The following is a 15,782-nucleotide window of genomic DNA, read 5'->3' as shown; positions in this document are numbered from 1 at the left end:
GCAACTGTCTTCTGGTATAAATTAAAGAGGTGGGTGGCTGGGCTGGCCTAGGTGAATCAGGGGGGGGGGCGCTAGGCGCGGTCCAGGCGCGGACGGGCACAGACGGGCTTGCCTTTGGCGCGCCTTCGGCGCGCCGGCGGGGCGCCCGCTGCGCGCGTCCGCTGCGCGTTGCGCTTTGCATCTGGCTTTGTAGTGTTTTTGCCAGCAGCTGATTGGATGGCTAACCGGAAGTGCCGGGCCCTTCCTGTTGCACGTGATCCCTCCACTCAATCCGAATTATCGGTGGTGGACCGGGGATTTTGTGCTCCTGAGTGGGTGAGTTAGCGGCGCAAAATATATTTAAAAATTTGTAAATGAGTGGTGGGTTAAAACGTCACAATGTACAGCGATTCAACATGCAAATTACAGTGTGATTGATGAGCCCTTTCCCAGGCGCTCCTAACGTTTCCAGCAAATACAAAAGGCAGGAGCCCTTTACCAGGCGCTCCTAACGAACAGTTACAATTCTCAGCTCACCTTTCTGAGCCTCCTGCTCCATTTTACTACTCGTGCTTGAGTTTTTTTCCTGCTTCTGCTCTAGGTTTCTTTCTGATTCATGCAAAGCCTGCTGGCCGGTGCTCCCCTAGGCTCGGACAACTTCCACCACCATGCTGGTTCACCATAAGCTTTATATAGAAACAATTTTTCTCTTTGGAAGGTGCTGATGATCATTCCAGTTTTCCCTAATCAAGAAGATGGCTATTACTTTAGAAATCAACTTCTTATTCCCAGGCTAATATGGCTGCCTTCTACTCCCTGAGTAGGATAGTCTGCTGGAGCCTTAAGGAGTTCTGTTTACTTTCCTCTGTGCTTCTCATTCATATTGTAATCTCAAAGCACTATCTCCTGCCTAATACTCAAGATGGCATTGCCTTTTCTGCTGGTTCGTCCATTTTGGGGATCTACCTGCCAGCTGCCCCACCATCCTTTTTAACCTAGTGCTGGCCCCAGAAACCTCTCTTTACACCTCCATGTAAACCACAAACATGCATCCTCCTGAAGACCCCAGTGGAAAGAGCAGCTCTTCACTTGCCAAGCCATGAGCATCTTTCCTGCGTGCACAGTGATCAGTTTCTCCTCTGTGCACTACATACATCTGCCAGTTTCTGCTTCTCTTCCTTTCTAGTGGTCTTTGCTTTATTTACTAATGCAGCCAGGCAGGGGAAAGAATACAGCTGGCCATTGATCAGTTTTAGGAAGAAAGGGACACCCCAGGTTTGATATGGCTTTAACAGGCTGATCAGTGTCAAATGCCTTTCAATGACACCTAGAATGGTAGCAATGCTTCAATTAATTTGTAATAAAATCTGTTTTGTTCTGAATTCAATACTATTCTGTTTCTTGCATGCGAAATCAGCCCGGCAGCATTAAACACTTGTTCCGGTGCAAAAATGTATTGTCTCGTTTTTGTCTCCTTCAAAATGTGAAATACTTAAGGCCCTTGTCTGTATAATTTTACAGAACAGTTATTCATTTGCGGAGGGGCTTTCTTCATTAAGGCAGTTACACTGGCAGCAGTAACATCTAGAGGCAGATCATTTGCTAAGATTTCCCCCTCTCAGAATTCATTAATCAGGAAGACTGGGATGCATTGTGCTCAGTGTGTGAAAACTCAGAGCTCATTCCTCAGAAGGGTGTCAGATGTAAATAGGTGTTAGCAATTTAAAGATGTCACGCTGTATTAGGAACGGAACTGTATGCTTGCAGTTCGAAAAGAGCAAAGACCTATGGGTGCTCGCTTCTAAAGCCGGGGGAGGGGGGAACCTGCACAGTTGGTACCCCACTGCCGAGTTCATTGTGCTTCCAGGCACACACGAGCCCAAATCATGCTGTGTGCGCCAACAAATTCGAGTCTAGGCACCATGAGAACGTTAAACATAAAATAGAGTTTATGTGTCGATACAAATATTTATACAGATTTTGAGACAGATCCGCCATCTTGTATACTACAGGTTAAGGGTGGTTTTTTTTTGGTCAGCTCAATCGCCAGAGATCTTTTTATCTTCCTCACGTGAACAAATTGTGCACCATCTCTTTGGGAACCATTTTATCTGCATGTACTTTTCCTTTCAAATCTACCGAAATTGTGCTGGCCATATTTAATCTAGAAAAAGCTATCTACAAGCACAGGGGCCTTAAGGCAAAAAGAAGGGGGCTCGAGATATGGAAGCCTGTAGCAGACTGGGTGGAATAGCATTTATAGACCTGTTATAAGCCACTTTTTTTTGTTCTTGTTTTTTTTTTTTTTAAAGAATTTAGAAATTTTGAAGAATTAATGTACTTTTTAATGCACATCGGCACTTGGAACTGGACACTTTAAACCTGTTAATAATACAGTGAAAGATTGTTTGAAATTACGGTAGCACTACAAGATTGGAATAAGATATGGACAAAAAGTAGGCCGGGGGAGGGTTGGGGGAAAAGTAGGCCGGGGGAGGGTTGGGGGAGCAAGAGATAAAAAGAGGGGAGGATGAGAAATAATTGTATTTACAGTCTCACTCTCTAGTAAAAAATATTTAAAATAAAATAAAAAAGGAAACACCGCAGGCATGGAATTGAACAAACCCGCCGGCCTTGAACCTGTCAATTGTTTTATCATAATTTCTTCATGGAAGGATAAAAATACTAAATATTCTAATTCCAATCAGTGCTCATTCTCGTTGCTGGCTGCAGTGTGAAGAAAGCACTTTTTAAAACAAAATGCACCAAAATAATGAAAAAATATAAAACATACATAAAAGGTATTGGAAGGAATATGGTCCTATTTCTTGTAGCTGTAGTGCCATTTGCAGACTGTATGTGTGCCAGCCCCCCACCCCGCTGCCTTAAACCCAGTGCTTTTTCCTGGTTTTGCTCTCTGCGTTTCTGCCTGTCTCCAATTGCTGTTTTTGTCTGATAGTAACTTATTATTCTCAGTTTGAGCCTTGTTTTTTCCATCCTTCCTTTCACTGTCATATCCTGAGCCTTGCCAATTGTAGTCTCAGCCTTGTTATCTTGCGCCTTTGGTTATTTATTGTGCATCTGTGCCTTCTCATTTGTATTCTGAGCCTCGTTATCTTGTGCAATTTGTGTTTTTTTCTTGTCCCTGTGCAGTGAGCCAGCCCACCTCGTCACACGCTTTTCCGCCATTCGACATTTTCTGCTCCTGCCTCCCAGAGCCCCTACCAGGTTCTTCTTAATGGAGGCCGCAGCGCCACTGACACACCAAAGGTAAGTCTGTCTGCTTTAGTGCATGTCTGGAGCGCGCCCAGTGCCAGAAACTCTGGATCTCCTGCCACCTGCAACTATGCTGGCGCTGACCTCATAGAATCAGACTCCAGACATCGCAACAACAACTGCTACAACATCTCTCCACGCTCAATAGTGTGACTCTTTGCTTGCCGTCACTGTCTCTTCTACTGCAACACTGGAGCACCTGCACATGCAACTGCCACCACCACTCCTACCCTGACTGCCACCACACCAGACCACTGCCTCATGCGAAAGAATCCGAGCGCTCTGCAATCATGCCACTCAGATCTGGGACACTATAACCTCCCTCACCCCCAACATTGACTTCCTCATTGAGACCTGGCTCAATCCTGCATCTGCACCCGTCGTTGCCACACCCAGTGCCTACAAGTTAGCACATGGGGACCACATCAACAAACATGGAGGTAAAATCACCATCATCCAAAAAAAAACATCCACTGCACCATTGCCACAGACGACACCACCCGATCATGGAACACCTCAACGTCCAACTCAAAACAGACGGCAAAACCATCATCAGAGCCACCCTCACTTAGAAACCTCCAGGACCAAGCCTTGGCTACTGCAACAGCATCCTTGAATTCATTGCACCACAAGTAATCGACATTGAACACTACATCTCAGAGACCCAATTTTCACCTCGACTACTGAAACAATATCAACACTGCCAACCTACTTGAAACACAGCCAACCTCCTCGAAAGCATGTACAACATCGTCCTCACCCAACTAATCACCCACCCCACTCACAACGCAGGACACACGCTCAACCGAATTTTGAAAGCCAGCACAGAGTCACGTACAGCCATGTCATTGAGCTCACCTGGTCAGGCCACTCCATCGTCCACTTCACCATTACAGCAGCCCCCAGCACAGCACCAAGCCACCCAGGCCTTCTCACAGCAGCTGGAACAAAGTATCTAAAAACCAATGGACCAACACCCTCAACACTTTCCACCCTGACACCACAATCATCCTTGAACAAGCAAGCAAGAACTTCACCACATAGATACCTACTGCGCTGATAGCGTCAGCCCCAACATACCAAACTCAACAGATCCACCAGACATGCCAATTGGTACACCACGGAACTGAGAACCATGAAATGAAACGGCAAGCAACTAGAAAGGATATGGTGCACCAGCAAGGAGACCACAGACACAGACACAGACTACCATTGCCTCCTGAAAGAGACAAAAAAGAATGCCCTATGGTAGTTGGGTGGGAGGGTACAAGGGTAAAAATAGTTTTACAGTTGTGTACACCAACCGTGCCATTGATCACCAACACATTCTGTAACAGACAATCCTTAAGTGAGAGGCAACTGATCTTCCAATAGAATGTACATAGTTTGATATATGGATTGTCATACCAAGTATTGTACTGTTGTGCATAATGGAAAATTCAATAAAGAAAGTTTTGACAAAAAAAAGAAAAGAACACTCTAGCTGACTGCATCAAAGCCATCTCAAACCTCAGTAAAAAACTCTTCAGCATCATCAAGGAGTTTTCCAACCCCATATCTACCGAAAACATCATCATCCCCTCCCAAGACCTCTGCGACACCTTACCGAGCTTCTTCCACTACAAGATCTCCACCAACTACAAACACTTTGAACCCCAACCAACCACCTCCGACATCCTTAGCCTACTTGCTCCTTCATACGCAAACTCCGACCATCAGATCACTGCTTGGGACCAGCTCACGCCACAGAACACCACAACCGTCATGCACTCCATCCACTCAGGACGACACACGAACCCCTGCCCCCACTACATGTTCAACCTCGTAAACAGGACTATCAGCAACAAGCTCACAGCTATCTTCAACGCATCCATCACCTCAGCCACATTCCCATAAGAATGTAAACCCACTGAAGTCAAGCCCCTCGTCAAGAAACTGTCTGCAGGCCCCAATGAGATTAAGAGCTACCGGCCTAGTTCTCTACACGTGATCCCGTCTACCTCCTTGGGAACACCACTAACAACCATCTCACGGAATACCTGGAGAACAGCGATCTTCTGGACTCACCCCAATACGGATTCTACACAAACCACAGCACTGAAACCTCACTGATCACACTCACTGACAACATCAGAACCCTCCTATACTGGGGAGGAGCGGCAGCCCTGATATTCCTTTACCTCTCAGCAGCCTTCAACACCGTGTCACACCACACCATGATCAAGAGGCTTCATCAGATTGGAATACAAGAGGACACCCTCAAATGAATCTCATCCTTTCTCACAGGATGAACACAGAGAATCCGTCTTCCACCCTTCACCTCGGAACCAAAGAATATAGTTTGCAGTGTCCCTCAAGGATCATCCTTCAACCTTCAGCCCTACCGTGCTCGGCGTTGCGGACTGGATGGAAAACAACTGCCTCAAACTCAACACAGACAAAACTGAAGTTCTGATCTTCTGGAACAACTCATCCCCATGGAATGACTCCTGGTGGCCTGCAGAACGGGACCATCACCCACCCTGACAGAACATGGCTGGAGCCTCTGCATCATCCTGGAGAGCAAACTCACCATGAAAAACCAGATCAACACAGCCTCCTCCGCCTGCTTCTTCACTCCTTGCACACTCCAAAAGATCTTCAAATGGTTCCCAGTCACCACCAGACGCACCATCACTCAAGCTCTCATCACTAGCTGCTTGAATTACCACACACCTCCTGAAAAGACAGCAGACCATACAGAACTCAGCGGCCAGACTCATCCTCGAACTCCCCAAATGATCCCACATCCCCCCACACCTAAAGAAGCTCCACTGGCTCCCAATTCACAAGAGATGATAATTCAAGATGCTGACCCATGCCTACAAAGTCCTGCACAATCAAGGACCTGAATACATTAACCACCCTGTGGCGGTGGAGTCTCCCTCCACCAACCCTCCAGGCACTTGCACTCTGCCTCCCTCTCCATCGCCCACACTCCCTGCATACGCCGAAGCAACAGTCGAACATGCTGCTTCTCCTAACTCCCCACAAAGTCCTGGAGCAGCCTCCCGCGCAACCTCCAGACCTCACCCTCTGTTCAGGAATTCAGAAGGGGACTCCAGGCCTGATTATTCAACTGATTCCAACCAAGTATCTTGGCGCTCAGCGCCTGGATACTTTCACGGGTTACTAGCAGTGCTTTAGAAATCCTGATTGATTGATTTAAACCACTTAACTTTTGGCTTCATGTTTTAATATGTCACCAGAACCTCTCACTGACAATATTTGACCATATTACCCGGATACCCATTATGTATTTTACATCCATATCCAAGAAACGTCCAAATTCATTCTTGGTTGCATGAATAAACTGGTGTGCGTTAGCTGGTGTGCCACGTTCCTTCTTTCCTAGAGCGATTTGGACATTTTTGGGGATCCATGATGGAGGCTGCAAGCTGTTACAGGCACCGACACTGACAGGCGGAGACAGCAGTGTACTTGGGACATCTCTGACTTCATGCATACAAATATATATAACAACAGACCTCTCTCGCAGAGAAAGGAGTGAGCCGCACACGTTAGGTGAGATGAATAGATTTTATTTCAATTCCAAAGCGCTGGCATTCTTTTTCCTGATGCATTTCGGTCAACATTGACCTTTTTCAAAGGAAGCCAGAAGCATCAAGAGGCTGAAAGGCAAACTGTCCCGATTGCTCATTTTGGAATGTTTGCCCCCTGGTGGGCACCACGATAGGCTAAATGAGTAAAGCATGCTGGTTTTTGTAGTTTACCTTCAGTCCCGCAATTATTTCCCTTCAGTGGGCGATGCTTTAAAATTCTTCTTATTCTTCTTATTCTTCTTATTGGTGCAACACCTAATCCCCGTGTATACTAACTTTGAAGTTGCTGGGGGCCAAAACCAAGGTCTAATCCCTAGCGGCTGCCAATGCCCTTATTGCTTCCGCAAAACTCACAAACAGGGTCAGTTTACGGGCAGTTATTTTCGCTCTTTTTCCTGGTGGTGCGTCGCCCGCGGCAGGACCACGCCGTGAAAACATAACAAGCCTCTCTCACAGAGAAAGGAGTGAGTCGCACACATTAGGTGAGATGAATAGATTGTATTTCAATTCCAAAGAGCTGGCGCTTTGGATATATATATATGTGTGTATATATATATATTCACTGAAAAAACCATAGGTTTCACACATGTTATAGTTAGCTGTACATTTCACTCGTAAAAAACCAATGAAATTCCCCCGTTATAGTTAGTGCAGGCAACTATAACTCACGCGACCGCAATCCTCTGCTGATGCTAATACTGTATTTAGACACTTATTTGCCCATGTCTTCTTCCATTAAATTTTAGCTATACATATATTACAAATATTTTTTTTCATAAAGACACATATGTCATCAGCAGAAGATTGCGGTCGCGTGAGTTATAGTTGCCTGCACTAACTATAACGGGGGAATTTCATTGGTTTTTTACGAGTGAAATGTACAGCTAACTATAACGTGTGAAACCTATGGTTTTTTCAGTGAATTTGCAAGGTTTTTTAAATGGTAATTCCTAACTATAACGTGTGTGAAACCTATGGTTTTTTCAGTGAATTTGTACGGTTTTTTAAATGCTAAGTTACTTTACGCCATTCGTGGCGTGCGCGCCCAGTTAACGCAGTTCGTTCCGTGCGCGCATGGTGCGCTTCGCGCACCGTGCGCGCACAGTGAGCACGCGGTGCGCTTCGCGCACCGCGCGCCCACTTTACGCAGTTAGTGCCGTGCACGCACGGTGGTCACGCGGTGCGCTGCGCGCATCGCGTGCCCATGTTATGCGGGATGGGCCATGTACGCACGATGCGCTTCGCGCACCGTGCGCACATTTGTTAATTTCATACCGCTTATATGCCATGCACAAATGGTGCCCTTCGGGCACAATTTGCACACGGGGTGGGGAGAATGTGGATAATTTTTTTTAAAAAAAATTTTTACCGTACGCGTACGGTGAGCGTAATCGGCGATTTTCCGAAAAAAAAATCTTTTTTTTTTTTAACTTGGGGGTTGTTTGGGGACCCCTATATCAATGCTGGGTGGTTAGGATCTCAAGAAACTGCCTCTTTAGACATTTTTGGGCTTCGTTTTTGCTGCCCAACTCAGAGAGCGAGAGAGAAAATGGCGGCCGCCGCTTCCTGGTTTCGACCGATTCGAATGTTTACTAAGATTTAAGAGCCAATCAAAATCGCGCTCGCGCACGCCACCGTAAGCGTACGGTAAGCTTACGGTAAGCGCACCGTAAGAGCACCGTAAGCTGCCACAGATATATATATTGATTTAAAGGCTATTTTCTCAGAATCTACTGAACAGATTTACACCAAACCTACAAAAGGCACTTCCTTGACCTGAGGACTACCTCTCTGCCAAATTTCAAGTAATTCTGTTCAGCCGTTCGGGCTGTAGCTGTGTCTAAAGGTCCTACGGAAAAATGCATGGGAAAAACGCGTTTTGGGACCCCCCTTTTATCTCAGCCCCCGCTTGACGAATCCCCCCGAGACTTTCAGGGTAGGAGCAGAGCGTAGCGCCCCACCTATTTTGAAAAATTCGCGAGGATTCGTTGACCGGCGCCAAAGTTATTCAAAATAGAATGTTGCGGATTTCCTATGGAAACGTGGTCCTAACTATAACTACCTACTGGCGACCGCCAGTAGGTAATATGTATGTGTGTGTGTGTGTATATGTATATATATATATATATATATATATATATATATATATATATATATATATATATATATATTGGTACATTCTTTCTCACTACTATGTTATATTTTCTGTACCTTTAAATTGTGTATGGAATCCGTTGGATTCTGGAAGGTAGAAGTTGAGTGTTCCAGAGCGGCACTTTGGACTACGCTGTACTTGCTGACTGGTTATACCTTTTATCCTCTCATTAAACTAGTTTTTATCTACAATTTTCCTGTGGATTTCTTGGATTACAACATCTTAAATTGGCGACGAGTTGAAGGGCATCGAGTTCATCCTAGAGAGAACCTGGATTTACAGATTTTGTGAATTTTTCTTTTTTCTGCATCTCGCATCGTTTTCACAAGAATTTAAACCTTCGGATTTTTTTTTCTCATCTAGTATCATCACATCTGCACCTTACATCGGATTTTATCGAACAAACGTACTAATTTACAGGGCTGCAAAACTAGCGGAAACGTTACCTCTCGACCGTTTGGAGTTTGGAGTTGTTATTCTTTCATCACCAGCAGGGTTCCATCTCGCATCGTCTTCGCAACAGAAGCTTGCCGTTCCTTGGAATCCTCGTCGACCGAGTTCTTCCTTTCTTCTCTGTGGGGCCGTGTTTCGTCATCACGCGTTACACGCAAAGGACGCACGCAGAGGATGCTCGTTGCGCAAGGAAGCCATTTTGTTATTTGGTCTCCTAGCAACGCGCACTGCCTCGATTGCATCCACGGAAGGCGAAGAGGAAGTTCAGATTACGGTGGGATTTCACTTGACTGCGGCACTTTTACCTGGTAATTGCTGATACTGGTGACAGTTTTTCTTAGTTTTCAAACGGAGGTAACACAATTCTTTTCACTAGTTTGAAGGATTTAATGACTGAAGGATAAGTCAAAGGTGCAGTGCCAGTTTTATTGAAGCCAAACACTTATTTCAAAAACTACCATCGGATGATTTCACAAGGAATTCTCTCAGTTACCTTGGAAAACATTTGAGCGCTGCAAGTCAAGGGCGCTGAGCCATCCACCAACAATAGGAATTTTGTCATTTGACTTACTGGAATATTATTAGGTGTACTTTTCTCGGAAGTACAGTTAAATGAATATATAGATTTTTTTTTTCTCTTCTCTATGTCGTATGTTTGTGCTTGCATATTGATATTTTTTTTTTGTGTTGATTGACATTGTGCACCACTTTATTAATCTATTAATTCGTATTGTGATATTTAAAAAATGCAATTTGACCCTCCAGCCAAATTTCTTCAAGTTAAAGGAGATCCTCATATTCCCTGGTCCAGATGGAGAGAGGAATTTCTCACTTACCTCAAAGCTTTATATGGTGACAGGCATTCTGCGGAGAGAAAAAAATATATATTTTTACATTGTCTAGGCTCGGAAGGGCAACTTGTTTATAGAACTCTTCCAGGAACTGATGGTGGTGGGGACAGAAATGTTTTTGAAGAAGCGTTACGTAGGATTGAAGTTAGATTTAAGCCCACTTTTAGTGTTGCGCTTATACAGGTATAAATTCTATATTGAGCACAACAGGAAAATGAAAATTTTGATGATTTCCTCACAGGTTTGCGTACTCTATCTGTACATTGTAATTTTGGTCCTATGACCGATGAGCTGATCCGTGATCAAATCATCGTGCATATCAAAAGTAAACAACTCAAGAACATTTATGGATTTTAGGCGATCCTGATCTGAGTGAAGTCATCAAAACGTCTAAGGCACTTGAACAGTCAGATAAATGGATAAAATGTTTAAATAAAGATGATAAAGGAACTTCTGACGAAGTTTGTGCGGTTAAAAAAGATCCGCAACATATTACTCACGGTGCCATGTCGACACGTGATGGTGTTGGAACTATTCAAAAAAGTCAATTTAGTCAGGCAATGGTCAAGAGACCTGAGAGTACTTTTTGTTGTTTTAGGTGTGGAAACCCAAATCATGGTGCTTCTTTTCCCAAATGTCCTGCTCTTAACAGAGAGTGCAAGAAATGTGGTAGACGAGGACATTTTGCTTCTGTTTGTAGGGATCCTAGAAGTAGTGAGAGTAGTAATACTAAGAGTAGGGTCTCAAGCATTAACGCAGAGTCTAGCGAGAATAAAAGTGAGGGGTATGTTGGAGGAATGTTGTTGTCCATAGAAACTTGTGATATAAGTTTGAATGGTAATGAGCTGAAACCTCCCAAATGTTTAGTGCATATACAAAATGTGGAATTAGAGCTTATGGCGGACTCAGGGTCCCCTTGGACAGTCGTCACTAGAGATGTATTTTTTGATCGTTTTGAAGGAATATTCTCAGTTGATAATCTTAAGAAATCGGATATTGTAGCAAGGGCCTTTGATGGATCCATTATTGAAATGGATGGATTTGTTGAAGCAAGAATTGAATTCAAGGGACGAACTGCCCTTATTAAGATGTATGTTACAGTAAAAGGAGTGAATGTGTTAGGGTGGAAAGAGCAATGGTCTTTGGGGATAATGCTCAATCCCAGGTGTCAAGATCCTGTGTTATTGATATCTCAAGTGGGTGAAAGTGCAAGTTTCACAGATGAAATTGAGGATATTATTAATTATGTTCCAAAAGTGTTTTCTGATGGGTTAGGAAAACTCAACGAATTTTCACATAAAATTAGGATTAAGGAAGGTACTTCTCCAGTTCAGCAAAAACTTAGAAATGTACCCATTTGCGTTAGAGAAGATTTAAAAAAACTTCTACAAGGACTTATTGATGATGGCATAATAGAGGAAGTGGAGTCTTCTGAGTGTGTTTCTCCCATTGTCCTTGCCAGGAAATCGGATAAAAGTTTGAGATTGTGTGTAGACTTGAGAGCACTAAATGCTAATATAATAGTGGACTGCCATCCGTTACCTAACATCAATGAAGTAGTTTCTATGCTAGATGGGGCTAAGATTTTTTCTACTTTTGATTTGCGGTCTGCATATCACCAGATTGCTCTTTCTGAAGATTCCAAGAGTTATACCGCTTTCTTGACACCCCATGGTTTGTTTCAGTATAAGAGAATGCCGTTTGGTTTAGCCTCTGCGGCATCTGTTTTTCAGAGAGCTATGTATCACATTTTTAAGGATGTGGAAGATTTTGTAAGGTGTTTCCAAGATGATATCTTTGTTTTTTCTCCAAATCCTCAAAAACATAAGGAACAAATAAAGGAAGTTTGTAAACGCCTAGAGCAAAGTGGGTTAACTTTGAAACGAGAGAAATGCAAGATGTTTTGTGAAAGTGTAGAATATTTGGGACATACGTTAACAGGAGATGGAGTGATTCCCAAAAAATCTTTAGTGGAGGCTATTGCAAAGGCACCATCTCCTGATAACAAAGAAAAACTTTTCTCCTTTGCAGGACTCTGTGAGTACTATAGCAAATTTATAAAAAGTTTTGCTACTAAAATGGAACCGTTAAGGGAACTTACCAGGAAAGGTGTCGAGTTCAGTTGGACATTGAGACAAGAGGAAGCTTTTCAGTTGATAAAGAAGGAAATTCTTCAGGCTCCTACTTTGAAACCATTTTGCATGAATAAAACATGAATTGTCACTGTGGATGCCAGTATGTATGGTTTGGGGGGAGTTCTCTCACAAAAAGGTGTCAAGGATGAATGGTGTGTCGCGTTTGCTTCTCGCACTCTTAATGAAACAGAAAGGAGATACTCTGTGATTGAGAAAGAGTTGTTAGGTTGTGTGCGGGGAATTTAAAATTTTCAAAACTTTATCTGGGGGAACAGATTTATACTCAGGACGGATCATAAACCACTTGTTTCTATTCTGTCTCCTGGTGGTGGGTGGAATGCCACTGCAAGGATTAGTAGACTCATGTCCAGATTACAAGAGTATAACTTTTCAGTAGAATATGTTCCTGGGAGACATAATGCTACAGCAGATTGTCTTTCTCGTCTTTCTAGAACTCATTCATCTGAAGAAAATGTTTCTAATGATCTTGAGATGATTGCCACCATTTCTGATTTTATGTCACAGGAATTTAGTGCTATCTCAGAAACTTTGTGGAACCAAAGTGTTGAATCGGACAAAACATGGAAACTTTTAGGGAGTTCATTCTCACGGGGTGGCCTAGTGGGGGTAAGCTTCCTATTGAGTTTCACTCTTTCTTGCAAGTGTCTTCTGAATTGTCTGTAGAAAATGACCTTGTTTTCAAAGAAGGGAAATGTGTTCCTCCTGAGGGGATGCGGGATGTTATCCTTAGAGTTGCACATGAGGGGCATCCTGGAATGTCGTCCACGAAGAGGTTGATAAGGTCCAATTTTTGGTGGCCAGGCATGGACAAGACTGTGGATAGAACAGTGAGGGAGTGTTTCCAATGTGCCAACAGCGATAAAATGCTGAAAACGTTTCCTGCTCCTCTCAAGCCTGTTCCTTGGCCGGATTCTCCCTGGCAGAAGATTGCTTTTGACATATCAGGGCCATTTCATTCTTTGCCTCAAGATTCTCGTTTTGCTATGGTAATCGTTGATTATCATTCAAAGTGGCCTGAAGTTAAATTTGTTCATCATGCCACCACCTCAACCATCATTGATTTTTTTAGAGAAGTATTTGCAAGGGAAGGAATGCCAGAAGTTCTTGTAACGGACAATGGGGTACAACTTAAATCGTATGAGATGCAAGGTTTTTTAGCACTACACAACATTAAACATAATACTACAGCTCTATATGAACCTCAAGGTAATGGACAAGTTGAGAGGTTCAATAGAGTGCTTAAGGATGGTATTGAAATGGCAAAAAACTCAGGGAGAGATTGGAAACTTGTTCTAAGGGAAAAATTATGGGCGTACCGTATAACTCCACACAGTACAACTAATTTGAGTCCTTTCAAATTGCTTAGGGGTAGAGAACCAGTTTCTAAGTTGTGTCCTTGGTGGATTAAAAATAAAATGTCAAAGGGAATTGTTACAGACAGTTTAGAACAAGTAAAATTCAAAATCCAGCAAAAACAAGAGAAAATGAAAGAAATCTATGATGCACGGAAGAAAGTAAGAATACCTTCATTTGTTGTTGGTGACTGGGTCAAAGTGAGAAAACCAGGTCTCAGTATTAAAGGGTATGCTAAATTTGGATCTCCCATTAAAGTTGTCAAAGTATATCTAAATTCTGTCATGTCACAAGATGGGAGAGTTTGGAATGTTAAACGTGTTGCTAAATGTTGTTTGCCTCATGCTCCTTTTGTTAAGAAATCCAACTTTTCAACAGAATTTGACTCTGTTTCTTCAAGAGTAAAAACTGACCGTCGGAAGACAAAGCCTCCCAGCAGAATGAGGGACTATGTCTAATTTGTTAAGGAAAGAGATGTATTACATTCTTTCTCACTACTATGTTTTATTTTCTGTACCTTTAAATTGTGTAATGAATCCATTGGATTCTGGAAGGTAGAAGTTGAGTGTTCCAGAGCGGCACTTTGGACTACGCTGTACTTGCTGACTGGTTATACCTTTTACCCTCTCATTAAACTACTGTTTTTTTCTACAATTTTCCTGTGGATTTCTTGGATTACAACATATATATATATATATATATATATATATATATATATATATATATTACCTACTGGCGGTCGCCAGTAGGTAGTTATAGTTAGGACCCCTTTTCCATAGGAAAACCTCAACATTCTATTTTGAATAACTTTGGCGCCGGTCGATGAATCCTCGCGAATTTCTCAAAATAGGTGGGGCGCTACGCTCCGCTCCTACCCTGAAAGTCTCGGGGGGATCCGTCAAGCGGGGGCTGAGATAAAAGGGGGGTCCCAAAACTCGTTTTCCCCATGCATTTTTCCATAGGACCTTTAGAACGAGCTACAGCCCGAACGGCTGAACAGAATTACTCGAAATTTGGCAGAGAGGTAGTCCCTAGGTCAAGGAAGTGCCTTTTGTAGGTTTGGTGTAAATCTGTTCAGTAGATTCTGCGAAAATAGCCTTTAAATCAATATATATATCTGAGCCCGCTTACGGTACGCTTACCGTACGCTTACCGTAAGCGTACGGTGGCGTGCGCGAGCGCGATTCTGATTGGCTCTTAGATCTTAGTAAACATTCGAATCGGCCAAAACCAGGAAGCGGCGGCCGCCATTTTGTGTATTTCACTCAGAAAAAAAAGAGTGAAAACAAGAAAAGGGGGCAATGAGGAGAGTTACAGACCCCCTTACATTTGTGAGGGGGTCAAAGAAGGACTGTAAAGTACAAAGAAAACATTTATTGATTTTAAAAAAAATCACGGGGTACGCGTACGGTAAGCTTACGGTAAGCGTACGGTAGAAAAAAAAAAAAAAAAAAATGAAAATCAGATTTAAGTGTTTAGATATTAGGGGGCTCTAAAAAGAGCCGTTGTGTTTATGAAATGATTTTTTAGTGGTACCTACAAGTAAGTACCGATGCAAAGTCTAAGGTTCAAGAGGAAGACTCTGTTCCCTTCATCATTGAAGTGCACACCATCTCCTCTATAAATGTCTTGCATGTCATAACGCAAGTTGTTGTGGTAAATGGCACCCATACCATAGTCACGGAGGAAAGCAGAAACAGATTTGTTGGCGTGCTTTCTTGCTTTGTCATAGCACCGCGTGCCCACCGTGCGTGCACTGCACTAACTGCGTAAAGTGGGCGCGCGGTGCGCGTAGCGCACCGCGTGCTCACTGTGCACGCACGGTGCGCGAAGCGCACCGTGCGCGCACGGAACGAACTGCGTTAAGTGGGCGCGCACGCCACGAATGGCGTAAAGTAACTTAGCATTTAAAAAACCGTACAAATTCACTGAAAAAACCATAGGTTTCACACACGTT

Source organism: Triturus cristatus, chromosome 1_2, assembly GCF_964204655.1.
Source record: "Triturus cristatus chromosome 1_2, aTriCri1.1, whole genome shotgun sequence".
Classification (NCBI taxonomy): domain Eukaryota; kingdom Metazoa; phylum Chordata; class Amphibia; order Caudata; family Salamandridae; genus Triturus; species Triturus cristatus.
The sequence above is the reverse complement of the archived record's forward strand: the minus strand, read 5'-3'. Positions refer to the sequence as shown.